Source organism: Cannabis sativa, chromosome 6, assembly GCF_029168945.1.
Source record: "Cannabis sativa cultivar Pink pepper isolate KNU-18-1 chromosome 6, ASM2916894v1, whole genome shotgun sequence".
NCBI lineage: Eukaryota > Viridiplantae > Streptophyta > Magnoliopsida > Rosales > Cannabaceae > Cannabis > Cannabis sativa.
The window spans coordinates 54,729,482-54,739,790 of NC_083606.1; the positions used below are offsets into that span (position 1 = coordinate 54,729,482).

Genomic DNA, 10,309 nt, shown 5'->3' on the forward strand with positions numbered 1-10,309 from the left:
TTTAAGGATTGTTCTATATCATGATGCAGGTAGACCAACATTACGTTTTGCATCATGATATTAAAAATTTCTTAATAACTAATGTACGATATTCACTAGTGAATTTTATTTGAGTAATTTTTTCAAATATCACTTCAAATACGAACTAAGTTACAAAACTTCTTTAAAAAATATTTTTTTTGTTTTGATACTTTTTTTTTTTTTGAAAGCATACTTTAACAAATCTTAATTACACTACTATATTATCACGTCATTAAAAAAATTCTAGAATTCTAAATTAATAGGGCTATTTACAAAGAGAAATTTGATTTTCTATATTTGTATATACTTAATATTTTATTTCTAAACTAATACATATTACTATTGAAAATGTATGACCACTTTATCTAAAACCCAAAAATATCCCTCTCAAATTTCTCATACTTTTTTCAGTGCAAAAACATAAAAAAAAAAAAAAAAAAAAAAAAAAAAAAAATTGGTAGTTCGATGTGGTCCGATGGTCACCTGATGCTACTTTTGTATGTACCAAAATAAAAATAAAAATGTGTAGCATATCTGGTTCGATGGTGGTCCGATGGGTGGTCTGATGGTTCCGATGGGTGGTCCGATGGGTGGCCCGATGGGTGGTCCGATGGGTGGCTCGATAGGTGGTCCGATGGTGTAAATGGGGGTATTTTAGGGATATCATAAAAATTGTCATATCCTACAAATATTAGTTATTATTTGTTTAGAATTTTTTTTTTTAACTAAATGTAAGCATAAAAAATCAAATTTCCCTTTACAAAAAATAGGAAATAAAGATAAATTTTAATATATATGGCATAAAAATTTAATTATACTAAATATGACATATTTTAAAAAAAAATTTATAAATATGGGAAAATGTCATAAGGAATGCCATAAAAATCTTTAAATTTGTATTTATTTTTTAAAAAATATAAAACACTAAAATAAATAAATAAAAATGATCTAATGTTTTTTTTTTTTTTTACAGAAATTAAACTTGCTTTTTTATTTAAACTATTGTTTCTTTTTTCTTTGTTTGTTTTTTTTTTGTTAAAAACTAATTATTCATTAAAAGCAGCAGGAAAAAAAAACAGCTTCATCAACATCATCCTAAAAAAAACAATATAAAAAATTATAATCTAAAAATAATACAAACTTTAAAATTCAGTTTCATCAATATTGAAAGAAACAAATAATTTCATTAAAAGAATAAAAAAAATAGTTTCATTATATTATTACAAAAATTTTCTTTTAAGTACTTTTTTATTATTTTGTTTCTAGGTTCGAAACTTACACTTATATTTTGTTTTTAAATTATTAGTATCCATTGTGCGTTGTTTTGATTGTATTTGTGATTAATATTTTTTTTATTTTTATTTTTGTGTGTGTGTGTGTGTTTTTTTTTTTTTTATTTGATTGTCTGATAAAACTGGTTTCAGTTAACTTTATTATTAACATTTATATTTTGTTATGATTTTTTATAGCGTCAAAACTGGTTTTACAGGTTTTAACTATTCTGTAATGGGGTTGCTCCATTTTTATGATATTATTGTATATTTTTTTAGTTTGTATCAAATTAGTTTTCTTATTGTATGATATTCGAACAACAATTTTTATTTTATTTTAAATAATCAGTTTCTGACACACATATTATTTTATTATTTCATAACTGGTTTTTTTTAAGTAACTAGATTCATAACTGGTTTTTTTTCATTGTTGTTCATAATTGAGTTTTAAGTTTCAATTTTTTATTTGATTATTTCAAGAAACTAGTTTTTATTTGTTTGTTTTTATTTTGGTTGTTTTACTAACTGGTTTCTCACATTCCACAGTTTTTTTAGGGCATTTTACAATTTTATATACATTATATTAATTAATTACAAAATATGTGCAAAAAAATATATTATCATTTTCTCATACATTTTTATATATAATTAAAAACTTTTTTTTTAATTTTTTTTATAATATATATATGATAATAATTATTGATTATTATATATATATATGGTAATATTGGTTATGTTTATTTTTATGTTTACAATTATAATAAACATACCAATAATATAAAATATCTTATATATGTATTTATTTTATTTTCTATTAATTAAACATACTGATTTAATAAACAAAATAATAATATTCACATAGGTTTATTATATCACTCTATGTGTGTTATGTTTATTTTTTAGTAATTTTTTAGAAAATAAATAATATATATTAAAAAATTGTTTATCTTTATCTTTTTTTTATTGTGTCATGATTATTTTTTCTAATTAAATAATTTTTGGAGTTTATAAAGTTATGTTTGTTTATTTATTTTTTGATGTAAGAATTATACTTCAATAGAAAATTTGTTCACTGACTCATTAGAGAATAATCAATATATAGAACAATAAAAAGAAAATATACTTATTTTAGTATAGTATAAATTAGTTATGTCTATTTTTATGTTTACAATTATAATAAACATACTAATAATATAAAATACTTTGTATATATATGTTTATTTTGTTTTCTATTTATTAAATATACTAATTTAATAACAAAATAATAATATTCACATATTATTATATCACTCTATGTGTCATGTTTATTTTTAGTAATTTTAAGTATTGATTTATATTTATATACATTAATGTTTATAATTTTGATATTGTATTTTATTAAAAAAATCTTATCAAATAATAATAATTCATACTAAAATAGATAATAAACATTTATATTTTAATAAAAAAAAATATCTAACTTGTTTATTTTTATAAAACTGTTTAATTAATTTGACGAAATTGTTTATTTTGAGTTTTAATAAACATATTTTATTATTTAATGATTAAAATGTATGGTTTCTTGTAATAAGTTTTCAAAATGTATAAGTTTTTAAAATAATTTTTTTTTTTGCACATTTTTTGTAATTATGTTGTTTTTGTTGTACATTTATGAAAAAAGCCTTTTTTTTATTATTCTTTTATGGTTTTTATTGCATTTTTGTCTCTTTAATTTTCTTTATTTTTTTAATCCCTTTGATTTTAATTTCTGATTCGCTTTGTTATATTTGCGGCATATTGTATGTTTAAATCAACTCTAATTTTTGAGCAAGCAAATAAAAAATTAAATGTCAAAATAAAGAATGAAGTTAGAAGTTTGGTTATTAGGTATTGATATAAAATTTACATGTTCGAAACTGGTTTTTAAATTTAGTATCGTTTGTAAAAGTTTAGTTATTAGGCATTGCGTATTTTTCATTATGTTATTGATGAAATTATTTTTTTTTTTTTTGCCTCTTTTAATGAAATAATTAGTTTCTTTTAATATTCAAAAAAAAATTGATAAAATTGGTTTTTAAAGTTCGTATTATTTTTAGATTGTAATTTTTTTCATTATCTTGTTGATGAAACTATTTTTTTTATTCTTTTAATGAAATTATTAGTTTCTTTCAATATTGATGAAACTAGTTTTTAAAGTTTGTATTCTTTTTAGATTATGAATTTTTATATTATTTTTTTTTTGAATGATATTGATGAAACTGGTTTTTTTCTTTACTGTTTTTAATGAAATAACTAATTTTTAACAAAATAAAAATAAATAGTAGTTTAAATAAAAAAAAAAAAAACAAGTTTAATTTCTATAAAAAAAATGAAATATAAAAATATATACTTATTATATATACTAGCAAAAAATTACGTGCGAGGCACGTATACTAAATTTTATGTTAGTTTTTTTCTACGTTATTAAAAAGTGATACAATTAAAAATAAAATATATATATATTATTAGTTATTAGGTTCAACATCATTATCCTGTGTTCATTTTTAAGAAAAAAATATATATTTATGAAATAATAATTTGTTGCAACGGGTGTACAGGAAAAATTCGGAAAATATAGCATTTATTAGTAGAGTATTGACAATTTCAACAGTAAATTAACTGATTGTATACTTTTTTGTCTGCTAACATTAAGTATTTGATATTTGAGTGGTGAACTCTTATTTGTCCGCTTTTCAAATTTTTCTAACACTCTCATTTTATTCTTCCAACTTTTTGTAGTTGGAGTGATATCCTTAATTGTTGTATATAGTGTAGTCATTTATTCACCTGTTTTCAAATAAAACAATAGATATACAAAATAAAATATATAATTAAGCTCATATTAAAATCAATCTCACCTTTCAATATAGTGAAAGGATTTTAAATTGATTCATTCTAATAATTGCGACAGACCTAACGAATAATAATATTATGTTACCTAATAACAAAATAAGAATCTACCAAACAAAATTATCAACATTTATTCCAAGTATAATTATATAAATCTATTACTCATTGAAGTCTATTAGAAACTGTAAAAAGCTCACAATACAAAATTTCACATCAAAAATCTAAAAATGATCAACTATGTAGCAGCAATGATAATACAATAACCAAAATTACCTAGTCATATACAGTCTTAATTAAAACTTAAAAGAGTGGCATTATTCATTCAAGTTTCGACTAAGTGTTTATGAGTTTGAGTTATAATATTGTGTCCTGTGTTTATGTCCAAATAATATTGTGTGTGTATGGCTAATCTAGTGGAGAAGATTGAAGTTTTGATTCTCAATAAATAGAATGAATATAAGTGTATACTTTGTAGTAGGTCATTATTGTGTCATTTTTAAGTTAATGTGTCAACTTGAAAACAATTCATTTAATAAACGGAATAGAGGAGTCAATTTGAAAATATTTTTCTACCTTAATAAGTAGAGCTAAGGAAAACAAACTTGGTAACTTTTTGAGTGTTAAAAAATTGTAAATGGTTATAAATTTAAAGTAAGTAACTTGTGTGTGGCAGCTGGTTAAAGAAGCCAAAAATTGAGGTTATATATATGCTGACAACTCAGGTTCACATTTCAAGTTTTGTAAGACTATACTCTCTTCCCTGGCCTATTAACAAAAATTTAACGTACACATAACACATGAATATGACTTTCTGCCCGAAACCAAGAGATGATTAGAAAGTAAAAGCACCGCTAGAACTTTCCTTTGTTTGAAGTAATAATATAATAACTAATATCTTTTATTACATATTAATAATTAATTCAAGATGAACTTTCAAAAATATTTTTGAAATATCGTGGAATATATAAATGCAATACTTTTGTATAATAGCATGTAGCATGTTGTCTTCATTAGTATTTTTCAAATTTTAATATGAAAATTAAAATTATAAAATATAGCTTAAGAAATTATAACTAAGGTTATAAACTAGTAAACGTTATGTTGGAGGCTGGGATTTTTGCTCTAGAGAGAAAAATTTGTTAGATTAAATTTTGGTAGGATTATTTATCTAAAATTAATCAATTATAATTAACGTTTTCTAATCAGAATATTCTGTCAAGTATTAGAATATTCTGTTAATATTTTGACAGAAAAATAAATAATAATATTAAACCAAGAATTCTGTTACATAGCCACATTTTATATAAAAAAAAGATAATATTTTTAAAAAAAGTCAGTCAATAATTTCTCATAAACCAAAATTCGTTTATATAGCCACATTTTATATATTCAGATTTAGATGTGGAGGCAAACAATTATAACCTGATCGAGCCATAAAAAACAAATAGAAAAATTATTTAGCAATATATATATAATATATAAAGCAAAAACCCAATTGTATTTTTTTAGATTTAATGAGATTTATTTTATTTATTTCATTATATAAAGTAACCCATGAATTTCTCATAAACTATATTATTTTTATTAATAAATCATTTTATTTTTAATATAAATAAAAAGTCATTCATGAATTTCTCATAAACTAAGAATTCTGTTATATAGGCACACTTAGGTAGAAAATAGATATAACAATCAATTTTATAGATTATAATAATTATTATTGATATATATTTTAAAATCTATAGAATAATTGTTTTAATAATATTCTACATATATAACCATACCTATTATTTAACCTAGTTAATTTATTAATGATAATATGCTATATTAATTAATTTAAAAACTTAGTCATACATATATAATGTGAAAATATATACATATTCTAAAATAATTCTTAAGATAATTTGAGAAAAAATAAAAGTTATATATTTTTTGAAAAATATCTTAAGTATAGTTTACATTTAAATTTAATTTAATTTTTTATTATCATAATTTTTTAATTGAATTATTGTTTTAATTTGAAAAATAAGAATTGATTATTATTGTTTCAAAAAATATCTTAGCAGTATATGTTTTGAATTTTCATAGCTTCACTAAATTCATGCTCAAACTTTTTTTTTCTTCATTTTGAATTTTGTTGCTAAACTTGAAAATAAGATTTTACTTAAATTGTATTGAGCTTTGTTGTCAAAATCTTCATAACTAAGTATAAATTTCAGAGGTTAAGGTAATTATTTTATCTTACTCAATGAGTAACTTAAAGTATAATAATTAGTTTAATAAGACAAAAAATTACAAAAAAATAGAACCAGATAGTACCAACAATTAGCCAATATATGAAATTGAATATAAACTCTACCTTAAGAAAATATGAGATATATATATATATTACCACTTTATAATTAGCACATAAAAAATATAAAATAAAATTAGCACAAAATTATAGAAACAAATAAACTATGTATTGCTTAGGGAGAATGGAGATTTCATGAATAGTACTAAATATAATCATTATAAATATAAGGATTAGATTAATGAAGAATAACTATACATGGAAAGAAAGTATATAGATAACTCAAAATTTGAGATTTCCACACAAATTATAATTGATTCACTAAATAAATGTCTTCTTTATAACATTTGTAACAATTTTTCTTATTCTTTATTGTATTTTCAACAAAATACAACCTCAAGCATCTCGAACCCAATGTTATCATCACTGAAATTTGCAATAAATTAATAAAAATTATAAATACAAATATAATTCAAAGAGATAGGAGATGAAGAGATAAAGAGAAAAGAAAGAATACCTATACTATTTGTACTCGCTCTTTACTCACACATTGATCGTCTATCGACCTCAAGTACATTGTTGCAAGAAAGCCACTACCACACTATCACTGAGATTAGTCAAGTCAAATACAAATTCAATATGTAACGACAACAATTTATAATAATAATAAAAAAGAATGCACACTATTATATTTATGGGGAACAATAAAATACTTGAGACATTTAAATTCAGTTAAAAGTATAAGATTAAAGAAAACAAATATCAGAATCTTAAATATCAGTTCAAATATTAATGAGATTGGTTTTATTAATATTTTATTATATATAAATAATATTTTATTATTTTATTAAATAAAAATAAAAAGTCACCCATAAATTTTTCATAAACTAAGAATTTTAGCTATATAGGCACACTTTATATAGAATAGATATATATACAAAGAGAAAAAAATTAGTTTGAGAAAAAAAATTATAAAAAGGAGAGACACAAAGAGAAATTAGAAGAAAAAAAATAAAACATAAATATATATATATATATATACTAGATGAGAGTTACGTGGCGAGCCACGTAAATATTAGTTTTATATAAGTTTTAGTGGTTTTTGTTTAAGAATTCAGTAACTGAGCAACGGCAACAATAATGGTAGATAGATCTATTTAAGTTTTTCATATTTGTAAAGATTATAAATCTAAACTTTTAATTTTCTTGATTTGAGATTTTGAATTGTTCTGATTTATTTGTTTATGAATTTATTGAAATACTTGAATATTTATTGGTTTTGATTTTGAATTGTTCTGATGTATTCATACTTGAATATTTATATTAATGAAATTAGTCTGTAGCTTTATGGATTTAGAAAAAAAAAAGATATTTTTTAATATAGAGTTTAAGTTTTATATTGATGATTATTAATGAAATTAGTTTGTAACTTTATGTTTCTAGAAAAAAAAATGTATTATTTTATATGGTTTGTTAGAGAGATATGTGGCTAAGATGATTTTTTTTTTTAATTTAAAAAAAGATTGTTTAATTTTTTGATTTTTTTTTTATTTAAAAAAAGATTGTTTAATTTTTTGGGTTTAATTATTGGGTTTATTTGTTAACGGGAGATCAAACCTATTAACATCGTTAAATTTAACAGAATATTCTTTTATTTTTAAGGTATATTCTGTTAAACCAAGAAATGCCGTTAGATAGGCACTTTTAATATATAAAGATATATATATATATATATATAGAGAGAGAGAGAGAGAGAGAGAGAGAGAGAGAGAGAGAGAGAGAGAGAGAGAGAGAGAGAGAGAGAGAGAGAGAGAGAGAGAGAGAGAGAGAGAGAGAGAGAGAGAGAGAGAGAGAGAGAGAGAGAGAGAGAGAGAGAGAGAAGAGAAAGAAAGAAAAAAAAAATCAGCAATGACTTAAAAAATGAAAAGAAAAAAGAGAGCTAGAATTGACTAAAAATATATAAAAAAAGATAAAAAAAAAAAATTTTGAAGCTTTAATAAGTAAAAAACAGTAAAAAAAAAGTATAAATGTAAATATTTCTTTGTCAAACTATAAATGTAATGTTTAAAAACGTTGAAACCAAGAACAGGGAAAACCAGAGAAAACCAGAAATGAATAACCAGAGTTTTGTATTGATTGATCTTTATGATTGATTACACTGAGAGAACAAGTTAGCTTTATATGCAAAGAAGAGAAAGGAAAAGGAAGAGGAGGAAGTTAGTTACAACTGTAAGAATTGACAACTCAAGCTAACAGAAATAACTAACTGTCATCTAACAGCCCCCCTCAAACTAAGTGTGGATGCAAAAACCACACTGAGTTTGTGTCTTAGAATAGGAAATCTTGAGCTTGAAATGGCCTTGGTGAGACAGTCAGCTAACTAATCTTGAGCAGGGACATGTTGAACCTGAAGCTGACCCTGAAGCACTTTGTCTCAGACATAGTATAGATCTATCTCAATATGTTTTGTTCTTGCATGTAAGATGGGATTGGCAGCCACCATAACCGTGCTGAGGTTGTCACACCAAATGGTAGGGACAGATTTAGAGAGAATGCCTAACTCTGACAAAAGAGATTGAAGCCAAGTAACTTCTGTTACCACAGCAGCTAGACTCCGAAACTCATCCTCAGTTGAAGACCTTGAGATAGTTTGTTGCTTCTTTGACTTCCAGGCAACAATATTGGATCCAAGAAGAACACAATAGCCACTAGTAGACCTTCGATCATCAGGATCGGAGGCCCAATCAGCATCACAAAAGGCTTGAATGTCAAAATGAGAGCACTTGGTTAAGTGAATGCCATAGTTAAGAGAGCCTGCCAAGTATCGAGGGATTCTTTTAACAGCAATCCAATGAGATTCAAGAGGTGATTGCATGAACTTAGATACTTTGCTGACTGAGTAGGCAATATCAGGTCGAGTTATTGTGGCATATTGTAGAAAACCTACATACAGACCTGTACAGAGAAGCATCAAGGACATTATCACTGCCAAATTGAGAGAGTTTGAGGCCATTTGTCATCGGGGTAGAGCTTGATTTGGCAGCCTGCATTTTTGTTCTGCATAAGAGGTCTTGTAGATACTTCTTTTGAAAGAGATGAATGCCCAAATCAGTGTGAGTGACTTGGATGCCCAAAAAGTAGTTAAGTTCCCCCAAATCGTTTAAGGCAAACTCAGCATTCAGATCTGAAATTATTTTTGTGACTTGAACATCACTGTTGCCAAGTATTAGGATGTCATCTACATAGACCAAGATGTAGGTGATATGAGTTGTACAAGATCGAATGAAAAGTGAAGTATCTGTTTTTGATGACTAGAAACCAAACTGAGTGAGTACTGTTGACAGCTTGGCAAACCAAGCTCTTGGAGCTTGCTTGAGCCCAGTGGCGGACCCAGAATTTAAAGTGAGGGGGGGCGTAAATAAATTTAAAAAGAAAATATAAAGTGTAGTTAGTGGGGTTTGAACCTTTACCCTCTAACCTATTTACCAATTACCTTAACCATTACACCAAGGTTACTATTATGCCTATAAATATCATCTTTTAATACAAATATATGTTGTAACTAATTAAAATACATATACATTTTTTCTCGATTTTTTTTTTCAGGGGTCCGCCCCTGCTTGAGCCCATACAAAGCTTTCTTGAGTTTGCACACATGATTTGGATATTGAGGTCAACAAAACCAGGTGGTTGAGTCATGTATACTTCTCCCTCAAGCTCTCCATTTAGGAAGGCATTGTTGATGTCAATTTGCCTTATTTTCCATCCTTTGCTTACTGCCAAAGTGAGAACAACTCTTATAGTTTCTAGTTTGACAACAGGACTAAAAGTTTCATTGAAATCAAAGCCATTTTGT

The 10,309-nt window shown here is 24.3% G+C and overlaps 1 long non-coding RNA gene across 1 annotated transcript; it reads right to left on the reverse strand.

The window, feature by feature from the left end:
- Window positions 1–6,667: 6,667 nt before the first annotated feature.
- On the reverse strand, window positions 6,668–7,154 carry LOC133039490 (uncharacterized). The gene is made up of 2 exons (XR_009688636.1): window positions 6,971–7,154; window positions 6,668–6,879 (listed from the first exon to the last, which is right to left on the reverse strand). It is a non-coding gene; the product is annotated as an uncharacterized LOC133039490 (long non-coding RNA).
- Window positions 7,155–10,309: the final 3,155 nt, after the last annotated feature.